General features: G+C 46.5%; 1 protein-coding gene across 2 annotated transcripts in view; it reads right to left on the bottom strand.

Moving 5' to 3' along the window:
* Window positions 1-13,316, bottom strand: part of PTPRA (protein tyrosine phosphatase receptor type A) — a 145,130-nt gene extending 131,814 nt beyond the window's left edge. For both annotated transcript variants that reach the window (XM_049779161.1, XM_049779162.1), the window contains exon 1: window positions 13,222-13,316. The gene's annotated coding sequence lies outside the window, so the exon portion shown is untranslated. The remainder of the gene's footprint in view (window positions 1-13,221) is intronic.
* Window positions 13,317-13,812: the final 496 nt, after the last annotated feature.

The raw sequence follows: 13,812 nt of genomic DNA, 5'->3' as shown, positions 1-13,812 counted from the left end.
TACTGGCCGCATATAATAACAACACCTAAAAAGCTTTTTGGTTTGGTTTTGGGATTACACCCAAGGATGCTCAGGGATTACTGCTGGTTCTGCTCTCAGGAATTATTCTTGGCAAGTTCGGGGACTGTATGGGCTGCCAGGGACGGAATTCAGGTCAGCCATGTGTAAAGCAAGTGCCCTACCCACTGTACTACCACTCTGGCCCCACAACACCTAATTTACACATATATACAAATCCACATTCTCAGGTACACCTAAGCATGGGATATTTGCATGTGGGATATTCTTAGCTTTATAAAATTTCTCAGGTGATGGGGCCGGAGCAGTGGTGCAGTGGTAGAGTGTTCACACGGCTGACCTAGGACGGACCAAGGTTTGATCCTCTGGCGTCCCATATGGTTCCCCATGCCAGGAGCAATTTCTTTTTCTTTTTTTTTTCTTTTTTTTTTTATAATTTTTTTATTTTGAATTATGAGAACAAAAGATGCAAAGAAAGAGGATAAGGTAAAGTTACAGTGGAAGGACAATCACCCATAACATAATTCTCAGGAGAAGTCCCCTTGCTGATATCTTAACTTTGAACTTTCAGCCAAAGAAAGTTAAGATAAATAAAACAGAATCCATGTGCAATTACTTTGTCCCTCAAGTTCCCAGATTGTAGCACATTATAATATTTCTTAACAGCACACAAGGCAATCTAAAGCCATCAAACTCACATAACTCCTTAAACATTAGAGGCATAGTATTTTTTACATTTCCATGTACATGCATATTAGCTTAAGGTAACCTCAAATTTTAAGTGGGTGCGTTTTAAGGATTAGAGTCAAAGAAGCACAGTAAAAATGGTGTTAGAGTGGCAATTGTTGTTTGCATAGGCCCACCAAAATATGAGAGGCATGGAAAGGAATAACCTTGGCCTAAATACAAAGAGATCCTACCCCTGAAGTTTCCTGGCATAAGACCAGCTCTAGGCCTAAGGCAAGTTATCGTTCGATCCAAGACATTGTCCGTAGCGCCAACAAACTTATCACACAGTCTCTGTTGTTGGTATCATGTTTCTGTATTAAAGATTCTGGAATCTGCATGTCCTACATTGAAGTCATGATGTTGAGTGCCTTCTCGTTTCACCTCACCATGAAAGGGCAATGCAGGAAGCCCTGTCCTGTAAGCAGGTTGTTGTTGTTAAGTCTTCTCAGTGTTAAGGGAAGTCTCCTTTGAGCAGGACGATGTCTGAGCAGTGGTAGGGTCTTCCGTGGTAGAGGATTGCTTCCAGGTGATGTTATAGACAAACCTCACCATTAAGGGGCAATACAGCAAGCCCTGTCCAGTAAGCAGGTCATTGTTCTTGTTGTCTTCTCAGTGTTAAGGGGTGTCTCTTTTGAGTAGATCGATGTCAGAGCAGCTGTAGGGTCTTCCCTGGTACAGGAATGCCTCCGGGTGATGTTATATACAACCTTGGATGTTTTGTAAATGTCTTCTGTAGATCAAGGGGTAAATGGAGAATGCCTATTCTTCTGAGGCCTGTGCCAGGTCTTTATGTCAATGTTCAGGGTGTAAGGTCTCATTGCACTACAAGATTTGTGTTCCCATTTCTATTAGATAAGAACTTATTGGTATGTATAGTATTTTCCCATGTTAGTGTGCCTACGCAAACAAGATATAAAGCCACGTGGTGCTATCAGATATATGGGGGCATAAGAACATTTCCAACAAGACCCATGACTTGGTTCAAACATAAGTATTAAACTGAGGGATTCTTTCACACCAAATTCCATATTGAGCAGTTCACAAAGAGAAGATAAAAAACATGGGGGGGGAATCATCACTGTATAAGAAAGTATTCAGCAAAAGTTATAGCCATCAAAGAAATCACCCATAAAATGTTGAAAAGATATGTGTCCTTTTTATGCCTTTTAAAATAGTTGGGTGGGTGTTAACTCCAGGGCACCACTTTGGTCTGTGACTTAGGACTCAGCAGTACTTAAGTTAGAAAGGGTAAAAAAGGAGTAATGATGATAGGAGTTAAAGAAGTTAAAGAGGGGCCCGGAGAGATAGCACAGCGGTGTTTGCCTTGCAAGCAGCCGATCCAGGACCAAAGGTGGTTGGTTCGAATCCCGGTGTCCCATATGGTCCCCTGTGCCTGCCAGGAGCTATTTCTGAGCAGACAGCCAGGAGTAACCCCTGAGCAACGCCGGGTGTGACCCAAAAACCAAAAAAAAAAAAAAAAAAAAAAAAAGAAGTTAAAGAGAAATATGAACTTATGAAGGGGTATGCAAAAGGGCAGAGTACAAAATGGACATTCTGCATACATAAAAACATAATTCAATGATAGTGAGTACTATTAATGTTTCTTGTGAGAGTACTATTAATGTTTCTTATGCGCCCGGGGGCAATAGCCCCCGCGCGATTTTGAAAATATAGACTGGACAGAGATTACCAGTGCCAGCCAAACCTCCTCCTGCTAGACTCCCGGCTCCCAGAAAGGAGAGATCCTTCAAGAAGCTGGGAGACCAGAAGTTCAGAGCCCCACCCAGACCCTCCCTAAGGAGCTGCATGGGTAATGGGGGAAGGCTTAGGGTACCTTCAAGCTCCGCCAAGGGACCCAACTCACCGGCTTGCCCAGGCATGTGGCCCGGGGAAGCCCTGGAGATCTGGAGCAAGGCGATAGAGGGGTGCTGGGGTCACCCAAGTCCCGCACTCCCACTAGGCCTGGTCAAGCAGGCCTCCGGCATGGCGTGGGCCTGCCAAACCTCCTCCTGCTAGACTCCCCAGGAGCAATTTCTGAGCCAGAAGTAACACCTGAGTGTCACCGGGTGTGACCCCCCCCCCAATTTTTTCAGGTGAATTTAAGTGCAGTCAGTACTCTCCATGATCAGTTTCGGTGTTCAGGAAGCTCTTAGTTATATCTTTCCACTCCAAATGTGAGCTACCCACGAGTAGCATCTGCCTCATTGGAAAGTGGTTAGTAATGCAGAATCTCAAATCCCACTCCAGGCATATTGAATCAAGAGTTGGCATTTTAACAAGATCCCCAGATGGCTTATTCAATAATATTCAAGTTAGAGATTCACTGCCCTGCTATACGAAATCCCTTATAGTTCAGGGACTTTTTAAAGTGTTATTTAAATTGCTGAACTTCTTCAGCTCTCACAAGACATTCTATTGTTCCCCTATTATTATTCTATTAATTACAGATCACATCTGTAACAAATTATTTAAGACCTGACAGTACAGCAGCTAAGGCGCTTGCCTGCCTTGCACATGGCTGGTCCAGGCTCAATTCCTGGCATCCCTGATTGGCAAGATCCCAAAGTCTTGCTAAAATCAGGAGTAACCCTGAGCATCACCCCTTAAACAAAAACCCATCAAAACCCAAAAAATGTAAATTAGTAATATCTGTGTACTGTAACTGCACATTAATAGTAGATTTCATACTATTACTCTGCAATGTCTAACCTTAGTTTCTGGCATGCCTAGTAGCTTAAACTGAATAGTATTGCATACATAGTACAGTTGTACTATGAAATTCTGCTGTCTTCCAGAGAAGTTTCCAAGGAGTATGAGCATATATGTGTGGAAAGATATAGGAGTAATATAAGATGTTTTAGTGGTGAAAGGTCTACTCTGTCCTTGGGGAGAGGGGAGAACAGGAGATGAGACTGCATGAAGGCTCTATGTAACATTGAGAGTTTGGGCTCTGAATGCCTGGCACCACATGATCCAGAAAGCACCAGTAACTTCCAAGTACAGAGTGATGGGGAAAGGGAAGAGGAAGGAAGGGAGGGGCTTTGAAGGGCCATTATAGGGTTTTTTCCTGTTTGTTTGGGTTTGGGGCCACACCCAGTGGTGATCAGGGCTAAATCCTGGTTCTCGATCAGAGATCATCACTCCTGGGGCTTGGGTGACCACCCAGAGGTCAAAGGTGCGTATGTCATGCCCCTTAACCTATGTACTCTAACTATGGACCTCACTGGAAGGTTTTACAATGGTTGAGGACTTAAGACTCACTGGACTTTGAAAAGGTCATTTAAGGTCTATGAAGATGTTTTCAGATGCTGATGTTCATACAATTTAGAACAGAAGCTAGGCCTTAGGTGGTTGTGGCCAACAGAGTTTTGCTGTTTTGGGAAAGACAGTACACACAATTAAGAAAATTCCAATTGGGGGGCTGGAGAGGTAGCATGGAGGTAGGGTGTTTGCCTTGCATGCAGAAGGACAGTGGTTTGAATCTCGGCATCCCATATGGTCCCCCGAGCCTGCCAGGAGCGATTTCTGAGCATAGAGCCAGGAATAACTCCTGAGCGCTGCTGAGTGTGACCAAAAATAAATAAATAAAGAAATAAATAAATAAATAAATAAATAAATAAATAAATAAATAAATAAGAAAATTCCAATTGGGGCTGGAGCAATAGCACAGGGCATTTGCCTTACATGCGGCCCACCAGGAATGGACCGGGTTCAATTCCTAGCATCCCATATAGTCCCCCGAGCTTGCCAGGAGCGATTTCTGAGTGTAAAGCCAGGAGTAACCCCTGAGCACTGCCCAAATGTGGCCCCCCCAAAAAACAAAAACAAACAAAAAAGAAAATTACAATTGTACAAAGGGTTCATAAGAAAAATAAGCCTCTATCCTACCCTAATTTCCAACCCAAACTAAAGTTTTCTGTTTCAGCAGCCTTACAAACACCATTCCTTTGGAATATATGTATTTATTCATATGTAACTACTTATGCAAGTCACACCTTGCTTTTTAACTTAATGCATTTAGGAAGTCAAAGTCATTCCATGTAAGTACATAAAACATAAAGAGTTGTTCATTTTTTAAATAAACATCTTTTGCTTCTTGTATGACTGTACGCTAATTTGTAGCAAGTTAAACATTTAAATTGTTTACAGATTTTTCTGATAACAGTCACAGGGACTATACCCCAGCATATAGTTTGTTCTGTGTTTATGTCTAAAATTATCTGGACAATATACTTTCACAAGTGGAACTAGATCAAAGGATATGTGCATTTAAATTTTAGTATGTAAGAATAGAGATAGACACTAGATAGGCTAGTATAGTGGGTAGGATGTTTGCCTTGTACAAAGTTGACCCTTGTTTCATCCACAGCATTCCATGTGGTCCCCCAAGCACTGCCAAGTAGTTCTGTAGTGCAGATTTTGGTGTTGGTTTTTTTTTGTTTGTTTGTTTCTGGGCCAAACCCGGTGACACTGAGGGTTAATCCTGGCTATGTGCTCAGAAACTGCTCCTGGCTTGGGGGACCATATGAGATGCTGGGGATCGAACTGTGGTCTGTCCTAGGCTAGCGCGGGCAAGGCAGATGCTTTATCACTTGCGCTACCACTTTGGCCCCAGATTTTGCTTTTTTAAAAAAAAAGTTTAAGTTAATAGAAGCGATACTCAGGAGCAACCCTTGGGCACTGAACCCCCCCCCCCACACACACACACACACACACTCTAATTCAGATCTGTAACCTAAATGACCACAGCTTCAATCAAGGAGGCTATGTTTGAACTTACCCTCTCCCTAAAAATGTGACTATAACTTGAACATGTAATGTAAAGGATCATCATCACCTGGGATGCTTTTTTAGCTATCACATGTCTTCTTTTTCCTCATTTAACCACTACCCCTTCTCCCATTTAATTCCAGCCTATTTCTTCCAATTTATAGAGGAGGACCTTAAGGCTCAGAGGGATAAAGAGACTTGTGTAAGATAGTCATTGTGGGTGGAGGCTGTTTTTTAAACAGCTCTGGTATTTATATTGCTCAGCATCTTTCATTGGAAGGGCTTGCATTCAATTTGTAAACATTGTGGGATTTTTTTTTTTCCTACTTTCATGTGGAAAAAATGAGATGCAGGTGAAATCTGAGTTATGGGGAGGAAGTTGGTCAAATATAGAATCTTGTCTTTTATTTCTAGTGCAGTAACTAATAAATGTTTCTAACTGCCAAGACCAACTTTTTAAAAGTACAACAAAAATAATGATAATATAACAATAAATTTGAACCATTTACCCATAAATATTCAACATTAAGCCAGGAATAACCCCTAAGAGCTGCTGCCATGGGTGGCCCAAAAGCAAAAAAAAAAAAATTTCTTTTGTTTTAAAGGCTGGAGCAATAGCACAAAGGCTAGGGCACTTATCTTGCACACAGCTGACCCCTGTTCAATCTCTGGGACCCCAAGTGGTCCCGGTTACCATATAGAGTATTTCCTGACTCTAGAGCCAGGAGGTAACCCTGAGCATCACTACATGCTCTACCTTTCTTTGGGATAACTCCCCCCCAAAAAACATTCATTTATTTATTTATTTGTGGTTTTGAGTCAGCAGCGCTGACCCAACAGCAGACCATATGGGATGCCGGGATTTGAACCACCATCCTTCTGCATGCTATCTCTCCATGCTATCTCTCCAACCCTATTTATTTATTTATTTTATTTATTTTTTAGTCACACCCAGCAGCGCTCAGGGGTTACTCCTGGCAGGCTTAGGGGACCATGTGGGATACCACGAATCCAACACAGGTCCGTCCCAAGTCAGCCACATGCAAGGCAAACACCCTACCACTGTTCCATCGCTCTGGCCCCAACAGTTAAGTTTAATATAGGCTCTACATTACACAGAAAACTATATACACTCAGCTCCAAAATCAGTGGATCCCAGGAGCCAGACTGAGAACTCAACAGGCTGGAATGTATGTTTCACATGAGAAGGTCCAAGTTTCATCCCTGGCACCACATGGTCCCTGAATACTGCCAGGAGCAATCTCTAAGCACAGAGCTGGGAGTATTTTCTGAGCATTGCTGGATGTGGCCCAAAAAACAGAAAAGGAAAATAAAATTATTTAGCCTACTGCTTTTTCAGGGGAAAAAAATCACTCCAAGTTCCTCTGAATATCTAGCTTCTTTAAGCATATACAGTGCCAATGGCACTCCAATGGCATCCAAGGCTACTACAGTCGCCTGGATTGTTCTAGTATCCCCAGAGATCGGTATTATCTACTTTGAGAAACTGTGTTCTAAACTCACATCCATTTGTGTCAGTGTACAGGCATGGATTTTGTTTCCTTAAAAATTAAAAATAAAAAAGTTAGGGCCGGAGAAATAGCACAGTGGCAGGGCGTTTGCCTTGCAAGTGGCTGACCCAGGACTAACTGTGGTTCGAATCCCGTCAGTCCATATGGTCCCCCGTGCCTGCCAGTGAGCAGAGAGCCAGGAGTAATCCCTGAGCACCGCTGGGTGTGGCTCCGCCCCCCAAAAAATTTAAAAGTAAAAAAGTTAATAGTCATGCCTTATTCAGCAAAGCTCACAAAGTGGTGATGGGGTTACCATAAGTACATCTTTGTTCAGAAAGCCATGCAATACAGGGGGACAGACAGATCTCAGCATCTTATGCATATATGACGATGCTCCATTTGAGCATTGCAGACCGATGGATCAGCAGCAGGTGCAACAATGTAGTGTTGTTTGGGCTCAGTGAAATCTGAGGTCACTAGGTCATCCTAACAGTGTTTGGGGAAACCATGTGGTGCTAGGGATCGAGCTTGGGGCCTAGTACAGCACTTTAGCCCTTTATCTCCCTGAGGTCTGTGGACCACCCGGAGGTATACTGGGCCCAGAGATCATTTTCAGGGATACTTGTCTGAGGTTTGGTGCTTGGGCAGGATGATGTGGTATTAGTTGGGTCCAGTGGTATTCAGGGTCAAAGGGGTTCCATTTCGAAGTTCTGGGGGCCACCAGGGATATACCTAGTGGTGCTTAAAGATCCAAGAAGTGCAGGGATGAGACTCTGGGGTCATGCAACTAAAGCTTAAACTCTATATAAATAATATTTTGAGTTATATCCCTATTCTAGACTATCCATAGGGGTCATCCTCAGTAGTGATATTGGAGACCATGAAGAGAGTAAATGCTAGGGATTGAAATCACGATAATTAAGCTATCAGCCCAGCCCTAAAGTAAAGACTCTCTAGTTGTAATCAGCACATGAAGAGTTGGTTTATTTTTTTGTTTTGAGGACAAACTTAGGAGGTCGTACTCCTAGCTCAAGGTGCTCAAGGATCACTACTGTCAGGTTCAGGAGACTACATGTTGTCACATGCATGGCAATCACCTTGCTCACCTTATCTCTCCAGTCCCAAGACAATTCTTTTAAGAGCACAAAGTATTTTGTGTCTATTTATTTTCCTTTCTTGACCAAAAAAAAAAATCATAGGATAATATTCTGTGTAGTGATAAACCATATCTTTGCAATGTTTTGATTTTACCCTCTTTATTTTTTTATTCTTCCTCTCTGGGGAAGTGGGCAACACCCAGCACAGCTCAGGAACCACTCTCTGTGCTAAGGGACATATGAGACATTGAAGAACCTGGAGTTCCCACATACACTCCATCCTTTGAACTATCTCCCCAGCTTTTCTGACTCCTTTTGACTTTTTGTTTTGTTTTGATTTTGGTTTTGGTTTTTGGGTCACATCCGGCAGTGCTCAGAGGTTACTCCTGGCTCTACACTCAGAAATTGCTCCTGGTAGGCTCGGAGACCATGTGGGATGCCAGGATTCGAACCACCAATCTTCTGCGTCTAAGGCAAATGCCCTACTACTGTGCTATCTCTCTGGCCCCCTTTTGACTATTATAAAGAGTAATTCTGTGAACTCCTTGATACTTCTGTGTATCCAACACTTCTTCAGGCTTATTTCCTTGGATTCTTATTCCTAAAGCAGATTCACTGAGTCAGGATACAGCTTTAAAGCCCAACTACTATCAGAATAGATGAAACTAGTTTATAACACTACCAATTTATGTGGCACAATTTCCTAACAATACAGCCAACACTATTACCAAAAAAAAAGTGAACAGTTTATCTTATTAATTTAAAATATTAGGTTTCATTCTTTTTTAGAAAAAAATATATCATGGGGCCAGAGCAATAGCAGAGCAGCAGGGCGTTTGCCTTGCATGCGGCTGACCAGGATAGACCCCCCCTGACCCCCCCATGTGGTCCCCTAAGCCTGCCAGGAGTAATTTCTGAGCGCAGAGCTAGGAGTAACCCCTGAGCACAGCTAGGTGTGGCCCAAAAAACAAACAAAAAATATATCATAACTACAATACATAACTAAGAAATACGCAATTAAAGTAAACTTGGGGGTTTTTTTTTTGGAGGGGAGGGGCTCCTCAGCCTGGGAAACTCAGCTTAGTTCAAGGCTATCACTAGCGAGATGCACTAAAACAAAACTATAAAGAGGCAGGTCAGGGAAACAGCTCACAATGAGTACATGCTGTGCATGCAAGAGACCCAGGTTTAGTTTCTGATACCACATATAATATCTCAAATATCCTGGGAAACAACCCCAAGTACAGAACCAAAAGTACAGATGTAGCCTCTGGGCACCACTAGATGTGCCCCAACAGACACACACACAGAGCCTGCCAAATTTTGTATTTATGTATTTGGTTGAGGGGCACACTCGGCAGTGCTCAAGACTTATTCCTAGCTCTATGCTCAGGGATTACTCCTCGCAGTTCTCAGGGGGACCATATGGTATGCTGAGGATCAAACATAGATCGGCTGCAGGCAAGGCAGGAGCCCTACCCACTGAACTATCACTCCGGCACCAACACTGCCGACATTCTACTCTTTACAATATCCTCATCTGTCCATTGTATCATTTGCTTCCCCTGCCCCCTTCATAAAAGAATAAACTGTTAGGGCCAGAGTGATAGTACAGCCGATAGGCATTTGCCTTGCACACAGTCAACTCAGGTTCAATTCCTAGCATCCCAAATGGTTTCTCCCACTTACGAGGAGTAATCTCTAAGCATTGCTGGGTGTGGCCCCAAACAAAAGGAATAAGTTCTTATGTAACTACTGAAAATATTAAACAGAATAATTATGGGAAACTTTATTACAAAGCCTGTTGCAAAGCAAACAAAACAGCTATTATTACTCTCATGACAAGTGTAATGTGAAGGACTCGCATCTACTGGCTTTCATTAGATTGTGAGCTCCTCAAAAGTAAAGAATGTAGAGCCAGAAAGATAGTACAGGGGTTAAGGCACTTGCCCTACACGTGGCTAACTCTGGTTCGACTTCCTGCACCACATACAGTTCCCAAAGCACTGCCTGAAGTGATATATGAGCAAAGAGCCTGGAGAAACCCCTAAGCACTGCTGTATGTAACCCAAAATAAATAAATAAAGTTTTTTTTACGTGAATAATGTTACTTCCTCACTGTTTATTTTGTAGCCCAAGCATTTCACCTGACAAATGGAAGGTACATGAATGTGTTTAACTCAGACAACTGACTTTTCTGGTTCTAACTTTTACCTGGATGGCAATGAGCAGCTAAAATTAACACAATCAACCAGCCACCTGCACCCCAGCATGCCTAGACCTGCACGTGTCAGCCAGGCCACTTTAGGAGGCAAAGACTCTTGCACCAGTGGGGACAGTGGAGCAGAATAGAGAGGCAAGAAGAATGAACTCTTGGTTTCTTTTTTTTTCTTTTTTTTTTTTTGGCCACACCCATTTGACGCTCAGGGGTTACTCCTGGCTATGTGCTCAGAAATCGCCCCTGGCTCGGGGGGACCATATGGGACGCGATCGAACCGCAGTCCATTCCTTGGCTAGCGCTTGCAAGGCAGACACCTTACCTCTAGCGCCACCTTCCCGGCCCCTGAACTCTTGGTTTTTGTCTGATGTAAAGCAGCTGGATGGAAGGGCCAACAAGGAGAGGGGGAATCAGAGATACTTGAAGTGTATACCTGTACTTCAAGCAGACCTTCAGGAAATACACAGAAAAGATCCAAAAGAAGGTACTTGGAAGTAAATAGGGCTGAGATTGGGGAGGCCAGCAAGAGTTTAGAAAAGGACCTGAGGGACCGGAGAGATAGCACAGCAGCGTTTGCCTTGCAAGCAGCCAACTCAGGACCTAAGGTGGTTGTTTTGAATCCCCGGCGTCCCATATGGTCCCCGTGCCTGCCAGGAGCTATTTCTGAGCAGATAGCCAGGAGTAACCCCTAAACACCGCCGGGTGTGCCCCCCCCCCCAAAAAAAAAGAAAAGGATCTGCAAGCCTATGTATGAGGCAACTAAGAACCATCCCAGCATGGGATACGGACAGATAAACAAGAAACACAGCTCCCGATCTTGGGAACACTTTCATCTGTGAAGGGCTTTCAAGAAAGAGGGCTGAAAAAGGAAAGGTAAGGAGGGAAGTGGACCGCTACAGGCAAAGACACTCAAACATGTGAAGTGGTAGCAAGGGAATTTAGGGAAAGGCCTAATAGGGAGCTGAGGAATGGGAGCATAGCAGGAGGATGCAGAAGTCAGAGAGTAAGCAGGGGAGAGAAGAAAGGCACTGTGGGCTTCCTTCCTCCCTGGGGAAAGGAGGAGCGAGAGCATGTTTAAGTCAACAGATGACAGCATCAGCTCCATGTTTTTGAAAGGAGTGGCCAGGCAGAAGGATGCTCACCAACACCCATGATAGCTCCTTTCCTCACCCACCATCTTCTGGTTTTATCTGTTTGGTTGGCTTTGGGGGCCACACCCGTCAGGTGCTCAGGGGTTACTCCTCTGCACACAGGAATCACTCCTGGTAGTGCTTGGGGACCATGTGGGAGAAGCCGGAGATGAAACCTGCGCCTGACATGCTGTGTCCTGTTGCTCTAGACCTCCGCCCACCATGTTCTGGCTCCAGGCTGCTTCTCAAAGACCCAGTGGCCAGAACCGAGTCCCCCACCCCGGGCATCTAGAGCCACCACCACCCTGGGCCAACTCCAGTCCGCACAGGAGTCCAGCGGGTTTCTCCTCGGGTCTGACCAACAGAACAGAATTCCAGCGCTCAGAAGACTGCGATCATCACGGCTCATCAAGGCGATCTACTGGCACTGGCACGCCAGTAGAGCGACTGGGCAGTGGCTGGGGCACCTCTGCCTGATAGGTGGCCCACTCGGGTTCGACCTGCGCATCCCAAAGGATCCCCCAATCCCCGCCAGAAGTGATCCCTGGGGCTGGAGAGATAGCACGGAGGTAGGGCATTTGCCTCGTATGAAGAAGGCCGGTGGTTCGAATCCCGCCATCCCATATGGTCCCCTGTGCCTGCCAGGGGCGATTTCTGAGCGCAGAGCCCGGAGGAACCCCTGAACCCTGCCGCGTGTGACCTCAACCCCCCCAAAAATATATTTGTATATTCTAGACAAGTCCCTTATCAGACGTATGAATTGCAATAGTTCCCTATTATTTTGCATATTACTGATACTGGCTTTTTCATTTTTCATAAAAAAAAAAAACTTTAAATTTGGGGGTCCGGAGAGATGGATAGCATGGAGTTAGGGCGTTTTCTTTGCTTGCATGCATAAGGCCAGTGGTTCGAATCCCATACATAGAGCATCCCATAGGGTCCCCTCTTAGAGCCTGCCAGGAGTGATTTCTGAGTGTAGAGCCATGAGGAACCTCTGAGCAAAGCCGGGTGGGATCCCAAAACCAAGACCCCCCAAAAAAAACACTGATTCCTGAGCACAAAACCACACATCTACACATCATCTGCCACGATGTGGCAAGATGCCACGATCTTTCAAAATCCGAACAGAAACTTCCCAGATCCACCCCTTAAAACGCGTCCCAAAATAAATGTGATCGCTTTGAAAGAATACCCCCCAAAAAAAGAGGCCTCAAAAAGGAGCTGGGCACGCGCTCTTTCAGAGCCCCCGACTTCCCTCCTGGGAACCCCGAGATGGGAACCTGAGGACCCCATCCCCTCTCCAAGCCCGGGGGGCGGAGGAAAGGCGCGAGGCGGGGGGGGGGGGGTGAAGATCTGGGGAAGAAAACTTGGTTCTCTTTCTTTTTTTTTTTTTTCGTTTTTCTTTTTGGTTTTGGGGTCCCACCCGGCAGCGCTCAGGGGTTGCTCCTGGCAGTCTTGGGGGACCCTATGGATGGGATGCCATATGGGATTCGAACCCCCGTCCTTCTGCTCCGCGCTCTCTCTTGCTTTGCTGTGCATCCCGGGGCCCCTGCGCGCGGCTGCGAGCGCCCGGCCCGGCCCGGCCCGGCCCCGGAGTCCCCGGGAGGACGCGCGCCCAGGGGCCGAGCAGGAGCGGGTCCGCGCGCTTCCGGGGGCCGCCCCTGCCCCGCCGCGCCGCGCGGGGGCGCTGCCCCTCGCCAGAGCCCGGCCCGGAGCCTGCAGCCAGCCGGGCTGCAAGCAGCACTCACCGAGTCCGGCGCTGGGCGCTGGGCGGGCCCGCGGGAACGGGGACGGGGACGGCGACGCGGCTCGGCCCGCCACACGCCCTCAGGGCCGCCGCCCGGCCCGCGGCTCCGAGCTCCGCGGCGGCGGCGGCGGCGTGGCCTCCATGGCGCCGGGGAAGCGTGCGGCGGCGACCGGGGCGCCCCGGGCGGCGAGGATGGCGGCGGCTGCGGCGGGCCGGGGTCCGAGCCTGCAGGCGCGCGCGTTGCTGTCAGCGCCGCCCGCCGCGCGAGCCGCAGCCTCGTTCCCGACCGGGCCCGGGCTGTAAGGCGCCCCCTCATTGGCTGTTCAGATCCGAGCGCCGATTGGCTCACGGCAAATAGGGGGCGTTCCCAGGCGCTCCGTGGCCACGCCCCCTCCGCGCCGCTGGGTTGGGTTGAGTTGGGTTGGGTTGGATTGGGTTGGGTTTGGAGGCCCCGGGCGGGGCTGGAGCTTGCTGGAGCTTGTTGCGAGGCTCTGGGAGACAGATAGATAGATATACATAGATGTTCCTCTCCCTCCCAGGCTTGCTGCACCCTGATTCTCCCCGGGGAAATGGTCTCATGCATTGGAGATGT

The sequence above is a fragment of the Suncus etruscus genome, chromosome 9 (genome assembly GCF_024139225.1).
Source record: "Suncus etruscus isolate mSunEtr1 chromosome 9, mSunEtr1.pri.cur, whole genome shotgun sequence".
NCBI lineage: Eukaryota > Metazoa > Chordata > Mammalia > Eulipotyphla > Soricidae > Suncus > Suncus etruscus.
Note: the sequence above shows the minus strand (reverse complement) of the source record. Positions and strands in the feature narration are given on the sequence as shown.